Consider the following 12917-nt stretch of genomic DNA (forward strand, 5'->3'; position numbering starts at 1 on the left):
ATAGACCTTAATCAAGGTGTTCTCACGTGAGAACACCCTGATTAAAGTTTGTTCGGCTTCAAGAGTTCGAAGTTGAGTCAGGTTTGGGTCATTTTGATTTCAAACTCTTTTTGGTAAGTTTTCCTTTCTTTTGTTTTATTTCTAATTAAGTTGTCAGCATATTTCTTTGTGTTTGTTTGTTATTTTGTTATTTTTTATTCGGATTTCTTCCATCTCTGTTAAAGGCCTTTTTATTTGGCCAATTGTCTTCTGTTTGTGTTCTGAATATACCCTGTGATATACGTGCTCATCAATTAGGTTAGTCGTAAAACGAGTTTAATTCACATAAGTTCCCAGTGTTTGAACAAATTTGTCTGAAGTCATTCGGGACTCTATACGTGTTGTTTATATGAACGATTGATTGTTATGTGTTACGATTAATATAGTCGAGTCGATATATGTCGTCAATTAGTTTCAATCGTTAATGGTAACAACTTGATTCGTATTGCTTATTTCTGTTGTGATCGTATTTGAGTCCCATTAGGAACTGAATTGTATTGTCTATTGATTTTGTTCAAATCGAATTAAAGAACATCTAGGGGAAAGGTTATAATGGCAGATTCAGACTTTGATTTTAAAACACGATGCCATTTGGTTTAGACCGTGGGCAGCATGTGTATGGTTAGCTTTAAGGAATTAAAATAATTGGACAGCATGTGCTGTCAGATTATATTCCTACTGCCCATACTTTGGTTAAATAAACAAGTGATCAGTACACTTTAACAACCAAAAAGAGAGAGGGGCTGTCAGGGATTTCATGGGAGCTTGGTTATTTAAAACAAGTGAGTGGAAAAACAACAGGGGGGCAATTTTGAGTTGTAAAACAGACTGTAAAGTGTTAAGGTTAGGCTATAAAAGAGGAGACCTTACATTAGAAAAGGGGTTCATTTTTTTGGAGTCTTGAGAGATTCTGTGAGTAAGAAAACTGAAAAAGGAAAAACAGGAATAAATTTCAGAACATTGTGAATGAGTATTGTCTAGAAGAAACTGTGTAAGAGTCCAGTTTGATCAGGTTGTCTTTGTGGGTTTGCTTTTCTGCCGTTTGCCAAGCTTTCTTGTGGTCATTGGATTTCTGTTGCTGTTACATTCAACATTCTGGGCTGTTATTTCCTACTCTGTTTTTTTTCTGGGATTGTTTATTTGTTGCTCGACTCCTTGCTGAGCTTCATCATTGTTGGCTGGTCGTTGTTGCTGTGTTGTTGCTGTGAATCTGCTGTTGCTGTGTTTACTGCATACTGCCCAGCTGATCATCCCTTTCTTCTTTGTCCTCTATACCAGGTACACAACCAATGCACTGTCAAGAAATGTAATTGAAAAATGAGTATGAATGCAAAAATGAAGAATCTTGAAGGATGACTCTTGCACATAGATTGTTATATTAAATATTCATGTAATGTGTAATAGTTTTTTTACATCTTGTTCTGGGTATTAGAGACAGTCTTTATGCCTATAAATGTCAATGTATGGTAGTTGAATGCTAGAATGTGCATATAGGTTGATGATGAGAGTATGCCCAAGGCAGTAGGTGGTATCTCCTATTTAGTTCAATGGTATAGTATGAGCCTGTGATATAGTCCAAGCATGAAATCCGTATACTGTAAATAGGTTCTTTCCGTTCTAATAAATTGCCATGTATAACCCTTAAGATCATGTTTTAAGATAAAGAGCATAAATTCAGGGCCTCAACCTCATAAAGGTCGAGCCAAGGTCAAAACAGACCGGGCAGATCCGCATCGGACAAGCAGTGGCCCAGGTCTGGCCTTTCACGCATGGGCTGGATTTGGGCCCATGATTATTTGTTCGGCTGATTCCACATGCAGCCTCATTTCTGATTTTCAAGCTTTTCTGAATGTTGCTACGAACAATTCGCAAACATGTAATTAATTAGGGCTATCTACTGCTTTCAATTGATAGAGACGAACACGACAAGAAACGTAGTTGCTATAGGATATCCTTTTAAAAATAAGAATGAGATGAGCCTCGCCGAATAAAAAATACAAATTGCGGGGCCCTCAGTAAATATTCGTTTTAAATTACTTAGAATTCAGGAGGGCCGCTTAGTGAATTTCGTGGCCTTCCCAAAATAATAACACGATAGTCTCTTTAGGCGCGTGTTTAATAATCTATTTTCTTAAACTTGGGCGTGCATTTCATGTGACCCAAATCCCGATCCCAAAACATCAAATAAGATGCGTTCCGGATTGTGGGTGCATTTCATGTGACGCAATCCAAAGACGTGTTTTAAGCGATGTTCACATTCTTTTGAAATAACAGTAATAAAGCGGTAAAAAGTTAAAATTGGCACATTGGTTCATAATTGTATTTAAAATCAGATAAATAAGCCGAATATGACAGTTGAGCGACCGTGCTAGAACCACGGAACTCGGGAATGCCTAACACCTTCTCCCGGGTTAACAGAATTCCTTATCCGGATTTCTGGTATGCAGACTGTAATATAGAGTCATTATTTTTCCTCGATTCGGGAGTAAAATTGGTGACTTGGGACACCCTAAATCTCTCAAGTGGCGACTCTGAAATTAATAAACCAATCCCATTTTGATTGTCCTTTAATTGGAAAAACTCCCTTGCGCCCCCGCGGGCGCGGAAAAAGGAGGTGTGACAGCTCTGGTGACTCTGCTGGGGACTTTACCCAGAACCACTGGTTTAGGGTTAAGAATTCGAGCTTAAAATAATTGTTATTATTTGGCTTTATCTATTATCTGATTTTTACATGTTTGAGCCTAACGTGTTAAATGCTGCTTTTACCGCTTTGATATTATTTGAACTGTATATAAACTGTGCCGAAACCCATATCCTTTCTGAGTCTTCTAAATCATGAAGAAGGGTGTACTTCGTACGACTTCTTTTCTGTATAGTGTCAAATCCTAATTTAGAACGAGGTTCGGACAAGTTGCGAAGCCGGTGAAGCTTCTGTATTCCCGGTACGCTGCCCCCTCGGCTCGAGCTGTCCGCTCGGGTAAGCCAGGTCTAGAACAAACACCCAGGTTCTGAATATAACAAAGCCACATGTCGGATCCCTAGTAGGAACGTTTATTTGCATCATGTGCATTTGACTTAGGGGACTCAACACAGGGGTTGGGTCCGTCTAGGAATAGCAACCTGAAATAGAAAAGACCATCCTGATGCATCCTACTCACTACTTGTGCATTTATTTGCTTCAAACATGCATGATGACCGGTTTTGAATGTTGGGAAATTTTTACAAAAAAAAAATATATATATAATAAATAAATAAAAAAATAATAAAAAAAAAAAATAATAAAATATAGATAAATAAAAAAAATAGAAATAAATAGACCAGTTAGTTTATCACCCGAACTGCGTCGGTTTGATTCTCACCGGATGTGAGATACGTAGGCAACCCTCATCGGGTCCAACTCTTTTCCCGTTTTTACCAAAAATGGTATACCATAAAGCATAGTTATATATGTATACACATGTATATAAATAAATTTTTTTTGTTTCATCCAAAGATTTTGGTTAAAGTCAAATAAAGGTTTTTGTTTTCACCTAAAAGGTCACCCTAATAAATGTGCAGGATGAACACAGAGCAAAATGAACCATTCTCAGCCCTCAGCGAGGTCCCTCTACAACTCCACATGTGGTGGAATGACTTGGAAGCCGATAGCAAAGGGGTAATAGGAAGAATATTGGGAGGTTTTGTAAATTTGTTGGGTGTTGAGCCGAGGACAGATATTCTTGAAGCTCTAATACCATTTTGGGACCCCACCTGCAATGTATTCCGTTTTGCTGATTTTGAACTTTCACCGACACTTGAGGAAGTTGCCGGATATGCGGGACTGAATGAGAAGTTAAGAGGGCAATATTTGCTTTCGCCAAGGCCGGTGTCCCCGCATGCGTTTCTGGATCTACTAAGCATTAGTCGGAAGGTACAACATGACGATTTATCGAGAGGGTGTTGTGATCTCCATTTCTTGTATCAGCGGTACGGAACCCCGCAGGGTTTCGAGGAACCGAACCTTGGGCTAACTCACGGAGGGAACAGAAACAAATGGGAAGCAAGACGTACTTTGGCTTTTATCACAGCATTCTTGGGAGTCATGGTCTGCCCAAGGAAGGACAAAAAGATAGAGATAGGTCTGGTAGGGATGGCCGACGTGGCAATCAAAAGAACCAATAGTACTGTGGTTCCTTTGATTTTGTCCGAAATCTACCGGGCTCTAACTATATGCCGAGAAGGAGGTACGTTCTTCCAAGGTTGCAACCTGTTACTTCAGCTATGGATGCAGGAACACCTCCATCACCGAGTAGGATACATGAACCACGGGTTGACCGAGAGGAATTGTATCAGCGGATTCAAGAAGCGCATGACAGGCGCCAGATTTCCTGAAGGTGTCGAAGAATGGGTTACACGGTTAAGGTCAACAACATCTGACCAAATTGAATGGGCATTTGGTTGGTTGACTGATACTGAGGTTATCTACATGTCGGCTGAAGAATGTCATGTTCTCTTAATGGGGCTTCGCAGCATCCAGCCATATGCCCCTCATCGGGTATTACGACAACTGGGCAGGTTTCAAGTAGTCCCTAATGATGAAAATCTGAGCAAGCATGCCTTGGAATTAAGCCCGGGAGTCATATTCCCCGAGGGGAAGATTAGAAAACTGTGGCATGAATGTAGATTCTTGGAGCCCAAAACCATGGTACGAGAGCTAGCTAAAGGTGAGGTAGACCCAAAGTACGATGCTTGGTTCGAAAGAAGGTTTCAGACTCGGCAAAAACCTGCTAAAAGGGCCCACGTCCAACACTTCACCGATGATTCACAAGAGCAATGGGGATGGTTAAAAAGGGAGAAAGGTTACCGGGTCGAAATCGGGAAGCTAAAGCAACAAGTTGAAAGGCTTGTATTTGAGAACAATGTGCAAGTCGCCTCGGAGCAGGCTGAAAGAAACAAGTTAGCCCAAGAAAACCAAACCTTGAAGGCCCGCCTTCGCCAAGCCAGTAAGAGTAACGTTGACCGACAGAAGCGTCGCTCTGATGAAAGATTGATAGCAAGTTTGAGAAATCAGGTCATCCAAGGCCAAGAAGAATTAGAACAATCAAGAGCTTGCATAACAAGGATGAAGGTCAGAGGGGCAAAGTACGCAATGGCCCGGAAGCAGCATTTGCAACAGGTCATAAGGGATTATGAAATGAGCGTCAGAATATTAAGGGAGACGAGCTCCACTCTACATGATCGGATCGTCAAACAAGCACGAGACGCCCAGGCCGACAGAAGACAGTGCTACGATGCAATGGCCTGCATGGAAAGACAAATGGAGTTGTTTCAGGATCAACTTGCTGACGATGCTCAGGCACTGGGGTTAAAAAACCAACAAATCAGGCAGTTGCTCAGTGAAAGAGATAGCATTCGAGCAAGGATTGATGAAATAGGGCATTACATCTACATGAAATGCTTGGCATGTGAGCGAACACCTCGGAAGACCCTCCTTGTTTCCATCATGGGCTGCGTCCGCCGGATTATGAACGAGTTGAAGAACCTGCAAAGAGACCTTACACCTAGAGCCGCGGAAAGGCCGAATGATGCCTCGCGGGCCCTTAAATTGGAGAATTAGTTTTGGTCAAGTCCTGTTTATTTGGCTTTGGTTGTTTTTCCATATGTTGTTTTCTTTTCATTAAACCAAGTTTAAAACCGTGGAGTCTGTACTTCTGCTATTTTTATTTTAAGTACTGTGTAATAACAAATTTTGATAATAAAATTAAGTGACTCCAGAAGAATTACTGTGTGTCTTTGCTTTGAGGTAGAACTACGCCTGGTCTGATTCACGCGGGGACGTGATACGTAGGCAATCCCCATAAGATTCGACCGCTTTTAATAAATAAAGAAAAGAAAATGTAAATAAAATAAAACGCAGAGTTTCGCAAAATACTTTAAAAGAGACGAATGAACAAGCCGGGATGACGCATGTGGTTTGAAGCAAAGCATGTAGAAACGGTTAACTGCCTAGGTGCATTGCATCCTCTATGTGTTACGATCAAATCTGTTAAGCTCTAACACTAACAAAGTTTGTTGTTGTCTGATACCAGACAGTTAGTTGTTAAAGAATTCTGGCAACACATTCATACCAAACCAGATCCAAAGGACCGGTAGCAACAAGCATGACTACTTCAGAGAATAGTAATGAGGAAGAAAGGCCGATGAGCCAGTTGCTAAAAGAGGCAATGGAAAAGATTGAAAGGATGGGACTAGAGATGCATGCAATGCAGCTAGCCCTGGCCAAAACACAAAAGAGCCCTGAGACACTGGGACACATGCCGGAGTACCCTCACTCTGGCCCTTCCACAAGCCGCCCAAATCCCCTCTATCATCAAGAAAGAAGCCCTCATGATTCCCAAGCTCCACCACCCCATCAACCTCTCCCAACACCCAATATTCCCATTTTTGTGGGACCTGCATCAGCCCCTTTGCAGCGAACGACCAGTGAGCCATTGTTTCAGGCTCACGATACACAATACTATCCCCTGAGCCTACATTCCATGCACCCAAACCACAGGCTTACAATCCCCATCTGGAAGTACCGGCAGAGGTTGAGAAGCCGGTTAAGGCCCCTGAACAGGATGAAGTGTTAAGAAAGTTCAAAAGCCTGGAGCAATCCTTCAGGAACTTGCACGGGCTGGGCAATCAAGTCAGCGTGGCATACAAAGATCTGTGCCCTTTCCCAGATGTCCAACTCCCGGTTGGGTTCAAGATGCCCAAGTTTGATTTATATGAAGGGCACGGTGATCCCATGGCACATTTGCGGGGATTCTGTAGCAAAATGAGAGGGGCAGGAGGCAAGGATGAGCTTTTGATAGCTTATTTCGGCCAAAGTCTGAGCGGATCTGCACTGGAATGGTAAACCAGGCAGGATTTCAGCAGGTAGTACACGTGGGATGACCTGGCGCAGGCTTTTGCAGGTCATTTCCAGTACAATCTAGAGATAGTCCCTGACCGTCTCACATTATTGAGAACTGGGAAGAAACTCGGGGAAAGTTTTCGTGAGTTCGGGTTCCACTGGAGAGAACAAGCAGCTAGAGTCGATCCTCCCATGAGAGAGGGAGAGATGGTGGACTATTTTTTGCAGACATTGGATCCAACCTACTTTGGTCACTTGGTGACGACGGTTGGAAAATCTTTCAACGAGGTGGTCAAAATTGGGGTCATGATAGAAGAAGGTTTGAGGTCGGACAAGATATTGAACTATTCGGCGCTTAAGGCCACAACCCAGGCTATTCAAAGCGGCACGGGAGGTGCGCTGAGAAGAAAGAAAGAAAGAAGAGGTTGCCACGATCGAGGCAGGCAGTTGGTCCAGGGCTGGCAGGCCGCACTACAACCAACCCAGGCCTCACAGGTCAAACTACCCATACAACCCACCACAAACTTTCTATCCACCTCGAGAACCACATTGTTCCATACACCAAGCCCAGGTATACACTCAGCCTCCGGTTCGCCCACAATGGTGCACACCGGCTCCCCAGAACATATATACACCACCATAAAACACCTACCCTCCACCAAGGGCATATAGAAATCCTTCAGGGGCAGGTTTCCGGGGAAATCCAGATGCTAGGAATGACAGGTTGCGGAAGCAAAGAACCTTCACCGAACTGGGAGAAACCTACACCGCTGTGTTCCACAAGCTGCGGCAATTGGGTTTGGTTAGTCCTGTCCATACTCGGGAACCAAATCCCCCGCCTCAGAATTTGGATCGTTCAATCAGTTGTGAATACTGTTCAGGGATGCTCGGGCACGATACCGAGAAATGTTGGAAGTTAAGGCATGCCATACAGGATCTTATTGACATCAATAAGATCGAGGTCCAGACACCGGAAGCCCCTAACATCAACCAAAACCCACTGCCAGCGCACCACGAAGCTCACATGATTGAGTTGGTGTGTGAGGGAGGAGAATTAAGAAAACCCTCACAAATAGTGATGATGATCCAAGCTGCCCCGAAAGAAGTCTTAACCAGTGGAGCAACGAGTATACAGCCGCAGGGTGAAGGCGTCAAGCCGGTAGTGATATTGGGGAAGAGCCCGTCCGTCATAGCAAGCAAACCCGAGCCAAGCAAGTTGGTAATACCAGGGATCCTGCCCACACCGGCAGTCATGTTGAAAGGGGTATGTAGAGAACGGGTGACCATAAAGCCGGTGGTCCAACTGCCGATGATTGACAGCAGGGCTGTGCCCTGGAAATATGAAAAGGCAGTGGTGACGTACCAAGGAAAACAGGTGGAAGAAGTCAGTTGTGAAGCGCAAGGGCTGACTCGATCAGGTCGATGTTTTGCTCCGGTGGAGTTAAGAAAAACCAACCCAGTGGCAACCAAGAAGCCAGTGTCAGAAGAAGAGGCTGAAGAATTCCTGAGGAAGATGAAAGTACAAGACTATTCTGTGGTAGAGCAGCTGAGAAAAACACCGGCCCAGATCTCACTATTGTCATTACTCCTCCATTCCGAGGAACATCGTCGGGCCCTGTTAAAGATATTGAACGAGGCCCATGTACCCAGTGAGATTTCTGTAAACCACCTGGAAACCATTGCCAGCAAGATTTTCGAGGTGAACAGAGTGACATTCTCAGATGATGACCTGCCGGTGGAAGGAACGGAGCACAATAAAGCTCTATACCTAGCTGTCAAATGTGAAGACTCGGTGGTAACCCGAGTATTGGTGGATAACGGCTCAAGCGCCAATATTTGTCCATTATCCACCCTGGACCAGTTAAAGATTGACCGTGGAAGAATCCGGGAGAGTAGCATCTGTGTCCGGGGGTTTGACGGAAACGGAACAGCCACTGTGGGGGATGTTGTACTTGAACTGACCATTGGTCCGGTCCTGTTTACCATGGAATTCCAGGTATTGGACGCCACGGTATCTTACAACTTGCTGTTAGGACGACCCTAGATTCATGCAGCTAAAGCGGTGCCTTCCACCCTACATCAGACAGTGAAGTTCGAGTGGGAAAGACAAGAGGTCGTGTTGTACGGCGAGGATACAACATGCACCATGGGCGAAACCATTGTGCCTTTCATAGAGACCACTGATAACAAGGGTCCCTGGGTCTACCAGATTCTCGATACAGGGTCGGCCAACAAGATTTCTGAAGGAGAAATCATCCCGCACCCTAGGGTAGCTGCCGCAACAGTCATGATGGTATCAGAAATGCTGGGTAATGGATTTGTGCCGGGAAAAGGCCTGGGAGTTGAACTTCAAGGGATAGTCCAACCTGTTTCCCTTCCTAAGAATCTGGAAACCTTCGTGTTGGGGTTCAAACCAACCGCAGCAGACAGGAAGGAGGCGCGAAGAATGAAGAAGAGGGTCTGGTTTCTACCTAAACCAGTGCCACGCCTCTCAAGGTCTTTTGTTAAAGCAAGTGCCAAGGGGTCAGTGATCCCAAAGATTCGAGGACCTTTGATCGGTATAAATGAAGACCTGAATCAGAGTTTTGAGAGGCTGTTCGCGGATGTCAGTATGGTGGAAGCTGGAGAAGGTTCCAGCAGAGCAGAGATAAAATTTGTGGGGCCTGAGGCCAAGACCAACAATTGGACGGTTACTCCTCTTCCTGTCCGAGGGGAGTCTTGGTAGTAGGCTTTGATTAATGTTTTGTTTGTTTATTTGTTTGATCGGATTATTCAAGGGTGTAATCCAAATTTTACTTTCGTTTTGTAAAAGTGTGAACCCTTTTATCCCGCAAATTTAATAAAGTTTCTCTTCTTTTGTCTCATTTTAATTTTTGTCTTGTTCTTTTTCTTTCTGAACAGTTCTCTTTTTACTGGTTCTAATGACATGGCATGCACAGCGGATCTTCGACCTAGTCTAATAAATCAATCTGAAACCGACTCAATGATGCAAAAGGTCGTTTGTGACGATGAATCTGAATGTGACGAAGGCGAAGCCTTCGAAGAAATAAACAGAGAACTGTGCCAATTTGAAGAGAAACCCAAGCCTAACTTAAATGACACCGAGGCTGTGAATCTAGGAGACGCTGATAACGTCCAAGAGACCAAAATTAGCATCCACATTGAGCCGAATGTCAGAGCAGAATTGATCAAAACTCTCAGGGAATTCAAAGATGTTTTTGCCTGGTCATATGATGATATGCCTGGATTAAGCACCAATTTAGTGGTTCACAAATTACCCACTGACCCGGCATACCCTCCGGTCAAGCAAAAACTAAGGAAATTTAAAACAGAAATGAGTGTAAAGATCAAGGAAGAAGTGATTAAGCAGTTACAAGCGAAGGTCATTCGGGTCACTCGATATCCCGAATGGTTGGCCAATGTGGTACCAGTCCCAAAGAAGGATGGAAAAATCAGGGTGTGCGTTGACTACCGCAACCTCAACAAAGCAAGTCCCAAGGACAATTTTCCTCTACCCAACATTCATATCTTGATCGACAATTGCGCAGGGCGCGAGATCGGATCCTTTGTGGATTGCTATGCAGGTTATCATCAGATCCTAATGGATGAGGAGGATGCTGAGAAGATAGCGTTTATTACGCCATGGGGAACCTACTGCTATCGGGTAATGCCGTTCGGGTTAAAGAACGCTGGGGCAACATACATGCGAGCAATGACTGCGGTGTTTCATGACATGATACACAAGGAAATTGAGGTGTACGTCGATGATGTGATCATCAAATCTTGGCGTCAGGAGGACCATGTAGCAGACCTAAGGAGATTTTTCCAAAGACTCCGGAGGTACGATATCAAGCTTAACCCGGCCAAATGCGCATTCGGGGTTCCATCAGGAAAGTTGCTAGGATTCATCATCAGTCGACGGGGGATTGAGTTAGACCCATCCAAAATTGAATCCATCCGAGATTTGCCACCGCCAAGGAACAAAACAGAGGTAATGAGTTTGCTGGGTAGACTCAATTATATCAGCAGGTTCATCGCTCAACTCACAGCAACTTGTGAGCCCATATTTCGGCTGTTGAGAAAGGACGCTGCAGTAGGTTGGACAGCAGAGTGTCAGGAGGCCTTCGACCAAATCAAAGGGTATCTGTCTAATCCACCCGTATTGGTCCTGCCTAAGCCCGGGAAACCCCTAATCCTTTACCTGACAGTCTTGGAAAATTCATTTGGTTGTGTACTGGGGCAACGTGACGACACAGGAAGGAAGGAACAGGTCATCTACTATCTTAGCAAGAAATTCACAGTGCATGAGGTCAAGTACACTCAACTCGAGAAAACATGCTGCGCCCTAACTTGGGTAGCTTAGAAGTTGAAACACTACCTGTCTTCATATACTACTTATCTCATATCCCGTTTAGACCCATTGAAATATATATTTCAAAAACCTATGCCCACGGGAAGGTTGGCAAAGTGGCAAATTCTGCTCACGGAGTTTGATATCATCTACGTAACGAGGACGGCCATGAAAGCCCAGGCACTGGCAGACCATTTGGCAGAGAATCCCGTTGATGAAAAATACGAGCCCTTAAGAACGTATTTTCCTGACAAAGAGGTGATGCATACGAATGAGTTGGAATTACCCGAGGAACCGGGTTGGAAGCTTTTCTTCGATGGAGCTGCAAACGCAAAAGGGGTTGGAATAGGAGCAATACTCATTTCTAAAACAGGATGGCATTATCCTGTTACGGCTCAACTACGCTTCTATTGCACCAACAATATGGCCGAATATGAGGCTTGCATTCTGGGTCTGCGCTTGGCTGCCGACATGGATGTCCAAGACGTCTTGGTCTTGGGAGACTCAGACCTCTTGGTACATCAAATTCAGGGTGAATGGGAAACACGAGATCTAAAACTCATACCATACCGACAATGCTTGCATGATCTGAGCAAGCAATTTCGATCGGTAAAGTTCAAACACATCCCGAGAGTTCACAATGAGGTTGCGGATGCCTTGGCCACCTTGGCATCAATGCTGCACCACCCTGACAAAATGTATGTTGATCCTCTACACATCCAGGTCCGTGATCAGCACGCCTACTGCAATGCCATAGAAGAAGAAGCAGATGGCGAACCCTGGTTTCATGATATCAAGGAATACCTCAGGATGGGGATATATCCAGAACATGCCTCTGGAGACCAAAAAAGAGCCCTCCGGCGTTTGTCGAATGGTTTCTTCCTCAGTGGGGGAATATTGTACAAAAGAACCCCAGATCTGGGATTGTTGAGATGCATAGATGCCGGACAGGCAACGTCGGTTATGGCAGAAGTACATGCTGGAGTTTGTGGGCCACACATGAGCGGATATGTATTGGCAAGAAAAATCCTTCGAACAGGGTGTTATTGGCTCACCATGGAACACGACTGTATCACTTTTGTGAGGAAATGCCATCAGTGCCAGATACATGGAGACTTGATTCATTCTCCGCCAACAGAGTTACATACGATGTCAGCACCCTGGCCGTTTGTAGCATGGGGCATGGATGTCATTGGGCCCATCGAGCCAGCAGCGTCCAACGGTCATAGGTTCATTCTAGTGACCATTGATTACTTCACCAAATGGGTTGAGGCTAAAACCTTCAAATCAGTAACCAAGAAGGCAGTGGTGGGCTTTGTTCACTCCCATATCATCTGCAGATTTGGGATCCCAAAAGTGATCATCACGGATAACGGTGCGAATCTTAATAGCAGCTTGATGAGAGAGGTATGCCAACAATTCAAGATTACACACCGCAATTCCACCCCATATCGTCCTAAGGCAAATGGAGCAGTCGAAGCAGCCAATAAGAATATCAAGAAGATACTGCAAAAAATGGTGGAAGGGTCCAGACAATGGCACGAGAAATTACCCTTTGCCTTGTTGGGTTACCGCACTACCGTCCGGACTTCCATAGGCACAACTCCTTATTTGTTGGTGTATGGAACTGAGGCCGTGATACCAGCGGAG

This window comes from Nicotiana tabacum, chromosome 3 (genome assembly GCF_000715075.1).
Source record: "Nicotiana tabacum cultivar K326 chromosome 3, ASM71507v2, whole genome shotgun sequence".
NCBI classification, from domain to species: Eukaryota; Viridiplantae; Streptophyta; class Magnoliopsida; order Solanales; family Solanaceae; genus Nicotiana; species Nicotiana tabacum.